Consider the following 8,982-nt stretch of genomic DNA (forward strand, 5'->3'; position numbering starts at 1 on the left):
CAGGAGGTGCTGATAGGAATTTTGAGACCCATGAAAGTATATAACATTTGGGCTTCGAACCCAGACTAATCGAATTATGTTCCAAAATTCTTAGGGCCCCAGTCACTCAGGGACCCTTGGTATCGTCCTAAGTTCCCCCCCCCCCCCACTTTATGGTGCTCATGGTTGGGGGTCCCTGGTTCAAAAATGGTTGAAAACTCCTGTGTTAGGGTTAAAATTTCCTTTGCAAATGTTGACGAAACAATTATATTTCACTATTTCGTTTAGGCACCAACATAATGCCCCCGTCTGCAAATTTCACTTTTTTGTTTTTTTATTTGCCGCTTTTCTGTGTCTTCATGGTTTTTTGGTTTTGTTTTGCTTCACGGGTCCCTCCCAAGGCACAGGGACACGCTTAACCTTTAAAAATCAGATAAAATGGTGCATGTCACAAATCATTTTTCTGACGATGAAAACGAAGCAAAGTAAAATCGCAGGGCACACTCACACACCATCCACTCACACACCATCCACTCACACACCATCCACTCACACACCATCCACTCACACACCATCCACTCACACACCATCCACTCACACACCATCCACTCACACACCATCCACTCACACACCATCCACTCACACACCATCCACTCACACACCATCCACTCACACACCATCCACTCACACACCATCCACTCACACACCATCCACTCACACACCATCCACTCACACACCATCCACTCACACACCATTCACTCACACATGCACATCTATGGGCAATTTAGCAACTCCAATTAGCCTCAGCATGTTTTTGGACTGTGGGGGGAAACCAGAGTACCCGGAGGAAACCCCACGACGACATGGGGAGAACATGCAAACTCCACACACATGTGACCCAGGTGGAGACTTGAACCCGGGTCCCAGAGGTATGAGGTAACCGTGCAAATCACTGCACCACCATGCTGCCCCCAAGCTATTAATTCTTGGAGAAAATTAAATGCTTCCCATTAATATAGTTTGGTTGAAATATACTAAAGATTTGAAGCAATGCAACTTCCATTGTACTGTGATAAGTTTTCAGTCTTTGCAGATACTGGCAAATATCTTACAAATTAACCCCTGGTATCGTGCATTGCATTGATTATTACAGCGTTTGTTTTTTCTGCATTTTGCAGAGAAATGTGGGAGAATTAATTGCAGGATTCACTTCAGCAATTGTTTATCTAAACAGCAGAGAGCAGCTGCTGTAAAAGCAACACAGACCATGTACAGTTTTCGTGTGCCTACTGCTGGTTTACGGAATGAGCATTATCTTGTTACATTGTGTCAGGCCACATCACGCCGGCCAGCAGAAGTCCTTGATGACAGAGGAGGAGCAGACCAGCCTGGAGATGTGATTTTTAATGGGATAACGGCATATGACACTTTGCAATGCCAATCCTGGATGGAAAGCATGATTTTTTTTGCAAAGAAATGTGTGATAACTGTCCCAAGGACAGCTTCCAGATGACAGTGTTTAAAAGTTCTCCAAATTTTAAGATTAAAAATGAAATGGGAACAGATATTTTGAATATCTGGAATCTTTTGGAAAAGGCTGGCAAATGCAAGTTACTTTTTCTGCAATGCTAATGCTTTAAACGATAATCTGACATTCGGTATGAAGAACAGTGGGTATAGATTACATGCCTGGTGCAAACATCAATACCTGGCTATTCTCTTGACCTGGACAGGCTTGGCAGTCTGACTGCCTTGCACTGGAACAGTCTTAAAAGAGTGTTCCCAAATGATGTCATAACCTTGCGTAAAAAAAAGGTGAACTGAGGATGAACTGCTGAAATTAAATCTTCATCAGGATCGTTTACAGAAGTGTGGCATTTCTGGCCTAGATTCCGTAATGTTCTGTAATCAGTAGAACTTCAGTTCCTCCCATTTTGCCCTTTCCATCTCACTTCTTGCCTCATTGTAGCTGGTCCCCGGCAATCCAAAATCCGGCCTTTTCCCCGCATCCCGTCTCTGTGTGTCTTGTCTTCAGTCCATGTTACCCTTTCTTTCTCTGACAATGATGTCTCCCTTCCCCCCAAACCAGACTTTGGCCTGGATGCGCTCCAGATCTACCCCAGTCTCTAATATCCTCCACGTTGCAATAGCTGCATTGGTTTGTGTAGCAGTGATTCTGGAAGACCTGGGCTGCCTGCGACGTGGTGCAGTGTGCAATGCAAGCATCGTGCTAAGTTACTGCCCTTTTTCCAATGCCTGAAATCTGCCCTACATCTTACTGCTGGACAGTTTTGATCCCCATGTCTTACATTTTCTGAAAAAATACTTCCAGGGATTCTGTTCTACTGTTAATTCCTTCCTGCTATATTCTACACAGCTCCATTCTTCATTTTGAAATAATGCTGTTCCATCCTTGTTGGTCTCCTGGCTTTCTAAATCTACTGTCACAAAAGCCAAAATGTTATTTTTCAGGTGTTTTAAATCTTGCTCTCGCTCTGCACCTGTTCATTCACACCTTCATGCTCCTAGCTTTCACATCTGCTTCAAGAACCTGGTCCAAGTCAACTGCTCCCCAACTGGTGAATTGCTCTGTACGATCGGCATCTGTGTCAGAGTCTGGAGGGTTATGGATTCACATCCCAAATCCAGTAGATTGATCATGTAACTGAACAAGACCCTGGCATCCAACTGAGTGTACTGGATGCCCGCTGACCCTGTGCTGTGACCCCAAGCTTTCCTTACTTGTTTGCTTACTTGCAGCATGAAGAGTGCTTGCGGAATAAATGCAAATGACAGCGCACCCCTTATACTTCCACCAAACCATATAAGCTCTCCTGAAACATTCACCTAAATTTCCTGCTGTTTCTTCAACTTCTCCATGCATAAGGACGAATAGTGCTGCAGAAACTATGCCAGAGCTATTAAAACGGGATCCAATTGAGCAACCTGGATTACATTGCAGGGTTGCAAAAACAGTTTACAGTATGTATTTTATTTGTATTTGGGGTGAAATTGTTTGTTGTATTGCGATAAAGGATAATGATTTGATTGCTAAACGATTATTTCCAACATTTTTTTTTTCAATGGGCACATATGCCTAATAAATATACAGTAGGTCTAGTTTTAATTTAACACTGAAAATTAACACTGAAATTTAAAAAGGATAGATTTCAGGGATGTAAACATCACATGATGAATTCTACTAACTGCACTGTTAATTTGAATAAAATCCATTAGGTCACTCAGAACCATTGATGTATTCTGTCACATATTCTGATTTGAATATCACACTGAACATTTTCCCGCTGATTTCAGGCTGCTAGATAAATGATTCTTAGTCTTTTTATCCATTGCTAGAATAATTTGTGTTAGTAAAACTATATAAGTAAATTTTATGCTCTAAGCAACCCCAATTCATGAAAGTAGCATATAAAGTAATATACTTCACATTACATAAATACCGATAAAGACATTTTACACTAAGTAGGTACATTATTAATGCTAGTATGTATTTAACTTTTAGTTTTATTACTTTCAAGGAATCGCACTGGACAGACAAAAGTACAGTTATACAGATAATATACTTCATACATTTAACAAGACGTATTTCAAATCAAATATATACTGAGAAGGATTTGGTGTCTTTCGTGGTCCAGTGGTACCTCACAGTTGCATATTTGCCGGTAATGCGGTTTCCATCAACACTGAGGAGTCACAATTTGCACACTACAGTGTCTTTGTCTACAAACCACAGCCCAAACATACCGTTAGCAGCAAAAAAGACAATGTTGATTAGCTAAATTCTTCTTGCAGAATATTGTAGAATATGCAGATTATTTCAGAATGGCCTGACAAGCATAGAGGAAGGGCTAGCCTGAAGATATATGTCACGCTTCATACATTTCTGGAATTTTTGGGGCACAGCATTTTCTGTGAGGTCCAGAGAAAACGGGCTGCATTCGACCTGCATGCAGACAACAGTAATATACACTGAAACCATTTCAGTAATACTGCGCATACTGTACCAGTACATTGATTTAGCAGTCTAAAGGCGGGGAGAAGTACTTTCCAGAAGTGAATTCCCATTTAATACTGGCAACAAGTTTTGACTTAGTTCCTGCCTTATCTGAGACTTAAATTTTGCTTTGTTATTGTTTGATAAATCCAAATCTCCTCCGTTTAGGTTATCCTTCATGAAATAACACCAAATAATGCAATAATGAAAAAAATCTTTTTAGTTGATTACTATACATACATATATATCCACCCATTTTCCAAACCACTTATCCTACTGGGTCATGGGGGGTCCGGAGCCTATCTCGGAAGTTTTTGGACTGTGGAGGAAACCTCACGATGACATGGGGAGAACATGCAGACTCCGCACACACATGTGACCCAGACGGAGACTTGAACCCGAGTCCCAGAAGTGTGAGGCAACAGTGCTAACCACTGCACCACCATGCCGCCCCTGTGTGTGTGTCTGTGTGTGTGTGTGTGTGTGTGTGTGTGTGTGTGTGTGTGTGTACACACACATGCACACACACAGTATATAAAGGACAGTATAAAGGACTAAAGTGTATAAAAATCTGTGACTGCGATGAAAAAACTAAAAGTGCAAAAACTCTTGTATTTTGCTTGGTTACTTATAGTTATGGTTAGGGCTGGGTGGGGGTTAAGGTTGTCATAGTTAGCGTTAGCATTTTTCCCTTAGAAATTAATGAGCAGTCCCCGTAAAGATATGTTTACCCGACATCCGTGTGTGTGTGTGTGTGTATGTGTGTGTGTGTGTGTGTGTGTGTGTGTGTATATGTGTGTATAAGCTTTCACAGCCTCTGACTATATGAGTTTAACTCAAATGGGATGAACAGGTCCTTAGTATAGCTACAATATGTAGGAACTACCATAATTAGATGGATTGGTGCCTGTTCAGAGTTGAGGCTCACAGAAGCATGATATTTATAGAGAAATCATTAACTGCTGCTTTAACAGAAATATAAATCTTAGTTTTTACAAGCAGATTTGCTTTATTACCAAGTTGGGCAGCTCCTTCCCTGACGTACGCCAGATACCATCCATTTTCCATGGCTGCTTGTCCAGCACACAGTCATGGTGCCAGATATTATGAAAAATAGAATAGTGAGACTTTATTTATCCCTGGGGGGAAATTGTCTTGTCCTCTATTCCATCTTGTTCTCCATGAGGCACATATACAGTCGAGAGCAAGTCTTAGAGTCGCAGTACAGACTTTCCCTGCAGACTTTGCCCCACCACCTTTAAGGAGAATGAAAATGTATCGTTTCCATGGTTTAAAGTCTTATTTCTTCTTCAAAGGCTGCACTTTTAATCTGTGCATTAAGGGACTCTTGACATCTGTGGTCACCAGTCTGATTCTGTTCATCCGAAATAGACCCATGGCTCTGAAATACATATCTGCAAGCTATTGCTAAACCCCGAGGCTCGGGGCTGTCTTTCTGAGTTTCTCGTGTCATGCAGACACCAAATGTGCGCTAAGAAACATCAATACAATTCTCCAGTCTTCTAGAGACTTCAGGGCATTGACACGGCCTTATACTGTAATTCGTGTGCAGGGCCTGGTGCATGGAATATCTCAATGGCTGAACCAACCTTTAAGGAATTATAAATGCAATAGAGAATGAATCCTAGTTTATAGCTAGGAAGGCCAGCCAAGTGTGTGTAAGGAGTGTAAATGCCACATTTCGTTATACAGTCCTATATCCCCAATGGGTGCTGTGTTACTGGAAGTAACGTCTGACGTGGAAACACAGGAGGCAGAAAAACAGGACCCGTCGGGGAGTGGGGGGGGGGGGGGGGGCAACAGTGCATTTATGGTCATTTTTTCCAGCACGCAGTTCAACTAGGAATCCGTGGGAAGAGTGAATTGCTTTACGTAGTTCTGACTGATAGTCATTCTGTCCAGGTTAACTCCAGATGTAAAGAATGAAGCTGCTCGCAATGCCCCCCAAACCCCAAACGTCTGCTGCCCTAGTCTATCCTGTGCTGCTTCCTGATGCAGTGTGTGTCCGGAGGAAACGCAGCCATACTGGGCACAGGCACAGAGCAGCGTTTAAATAGAACCAGTAATTTACTGTGTTTTCATGTGACGGGATTTTCGCAGTATGTAGTTCCGTGGTCACAGCCCCCATGGGCTGGGACTCGTGGTTTGGGTGGAGTTGTACTGGACGGTGGTGTGGAGCTCCTCACTGTAAATCTTTCTGCACTGCTGAAAAAAAATGACAAAATGCTATTGTCCAGTGTTAATCCAGTGTTAAATATGAGATGATGATTTGAAGTACAGTAAAATCAAAGACCCAGAAAGCCTACAGAGTGAGAATATACAGGCAAGGCTGGACCTGGGTGTACTAGTGCCTTTGGAGCGATTCCGCTTAGCCCAGCACCCCCCAGAGCAGCAGAAAAAAAAATCTGATAATTAATTTGTATTTAAAACATTTCACAGCAGTATAGGATATCTGGTTGCTAGCTAAATATCTCACTTCTGTTTCACAAGTAACTAATGTCATGGAGTGCAACCAGACATATTTCTACTGATATTTTTCACTTGCTGTTTTGTGCGCCATGGCCTATGTTGCCTACAGAATGGGCCGGCCCGGCATGTACAGATTTGTAGAATGATGCCTGCATAATACAGTAATACTTCACACTGTACCTGCGGCAGCCTCCAGCTGTGCATGCAGTGTGCAGGATTAATGGCTTTCTGAGGTAAGCGATTCCCCTTCATGTATAAAGTAGATCCCGCCCTGCACTGCTTAGTCACCTGCGCCAGTTCGGCAGACCCAGCTGAGACATGCGTCTGATGTGTCGGTAAAGGAAAGGCTTTGCAGAATATACAGGAGGTGCTGGGGTTGGTTAAAGGGCTAAAGAGACTGAAGGAGGACGTCTCCTTTGCTGCAGCTGGGGTTGGTTAAAAGGCTAAAGAGACTAGTCTTAGACTTGTAGACTAGACTAGTAGAGTGGTACTGATTTGGAGCGATTAAGCAAGTTTCATTAATTTTTTATACACTGCCTGGCCAAAGAAGAAGTTGCACACTTCCATATTTCGTAGGAATGCCTTTAGCTTTGATTATGGTGGACATTCCTCATGGCATTGTTTCCACATGCTTAGGCAGCGTATCAACTTTTTTTCCATCCAGATTTGCATTAAGTTCTTGTCGATATCTTGTGCTGATGATAGGTAAGTTGAACCACTCTGTAAAGTCTTCTTCAGCACAACTCAGACTTTCAATTGGGTTAATGTCAAGACTCTGTGGTGGCCAATTCATGTATGAAAGTAATTCCTCCTGTTCCCTGAGCCACTCTTTGACAATTCGAGCCCAATGAATATCCTGGAATATACCCATGGTATTAGGTAAAAAAATTCATTGATGGGATAACCTGGCCATTCAGATGATTTAGTTGCTCAGCTGACCTCACTTTGTTGCTGCATAACGCTGCTGAGGTGTAATAATGACCCAGTCATTGGCTCTTAAGTACTTGCTGATTTAAATTCAAATGGTGACTTGTTTTTGGCTGGGCTGTGTATATCACACTTTACTTAAAGCGGTCATCATGAAGCATTATAGATACCTTCATAATACGTTATAATGCATTCCTAAGGTATTAAAAATGTGGCTATAACTTTTTAAAAAAGTGTAATACATTATAGCCATGCTTATTATGCATTATCTAATGGTCAGTATAAGCTATTATAATGCATTATGAAGGTATTTATAGTGCATCATATAGCATTCATAATGCATAATAAACATGGCTATAATGTGCCTTTTATAAATAGTTATAGCTGTGTTTAAAATACTTTATAGATGCATTATGATGCATTCTGAAGGCATCTAACATGCATTATACTTGAGTACCTTAAACAAAGTGTTACCAATTATTTTTTCATATGCACTTACAAATAGGTCAAATTGCACGAAAAAGCAAAAGACTGCATGGAGGATGATTATTCTTAAAGGGGGTAACAAACAATGAATGCTTCAGATTAAATGATTGTCACAGGTTATTTTGTTTAAAGAAGCCGTCCACGGCAAGGTTCACAAAGCACAGTCACCCCTGCCGGTCGCTTTTGAAAAGACACCAGGATGGACATGGTAGTGTGCTGTCACCTCTTAGGGCTCTGCAGGGATTCCGTAATGAGTGCATCGCGCAGGTTTTTCCGCGATGAAGCCTAAATGGCCCCTTTTAGAGACAGTTTTATGAACGGAAGGCTACCGTTTGAAGTTTGCAGGGGCCACATGTTTGCCACAAGCATAGCTGGACTTTAAGGGAAAAAGGAAAATAAAACTAGTGTAAAATTCATACCTTGAATATGCAACAGGTACTTTACTAGCATCTGGAAGCTGCGTGGTGCAATATCAGTCCTTCCCTGGAAGGGGTTTAATAAGGTTTGCATCACCCCTGGGGGGGGGGGGGGGTGGTGGGGGTGGGGGAGTTGCACACTGTAAACTGGGAAATCCTGCTGATATTAATGGCTGGTTCTTCAGGAGCCCTGGGCCAGTTCAAATCAACACACCGAATCAGTTACCTCAGATTGCAGGCTATAAGTTGATGGAAGTGTCATCGCCAGTATCTGGCCTAGGTAACTGTTCAACGGTTTTGCCCAAGCTGGAGTCTGGAGGACAGAACTGCAAGGTTAATACAGATGCAATTAAGCAAATCACCTCACTGTGTGTGCCCATCACAAAGGGGAAAGGCTGCCATTTAATCCACGCTACAGACCTCAGCAGTGTAACTGCACAGAATCCGGCTGAGAGGAACCGAATGGGATACAACACCATCTAATACCGGTGCAGTGCGGAAAATGTAGCCTTTGTAAACACCAAAATCGGCTCTGTCTGCAAAGACGGCACCTTGGATTGGTTCCCAGCTCCTTGCGTTGCGTTGGCCTGCACCTGGATGATGCGTTCTCGGTGAAAGCCCATCGAACTGCCTCCACCATGGCGAGCGGAGCGCGTGTAGCACAGCGGC

Source organism: Brienomyrus brachyistius, chromosome 5 (genome assembly GCF_023856365.1).
Source record: "Brienomyrus brachyistius isolate T26 chromosome 5, BBRACH_0.4, whole genome shotgun sequence".
NCBI lineage: Eukaryota > Metazoa > Chordata > Actinopteri > Osteoglossiformes > Mormyridae > Brienomyrus > Brienomyrus brachyistius.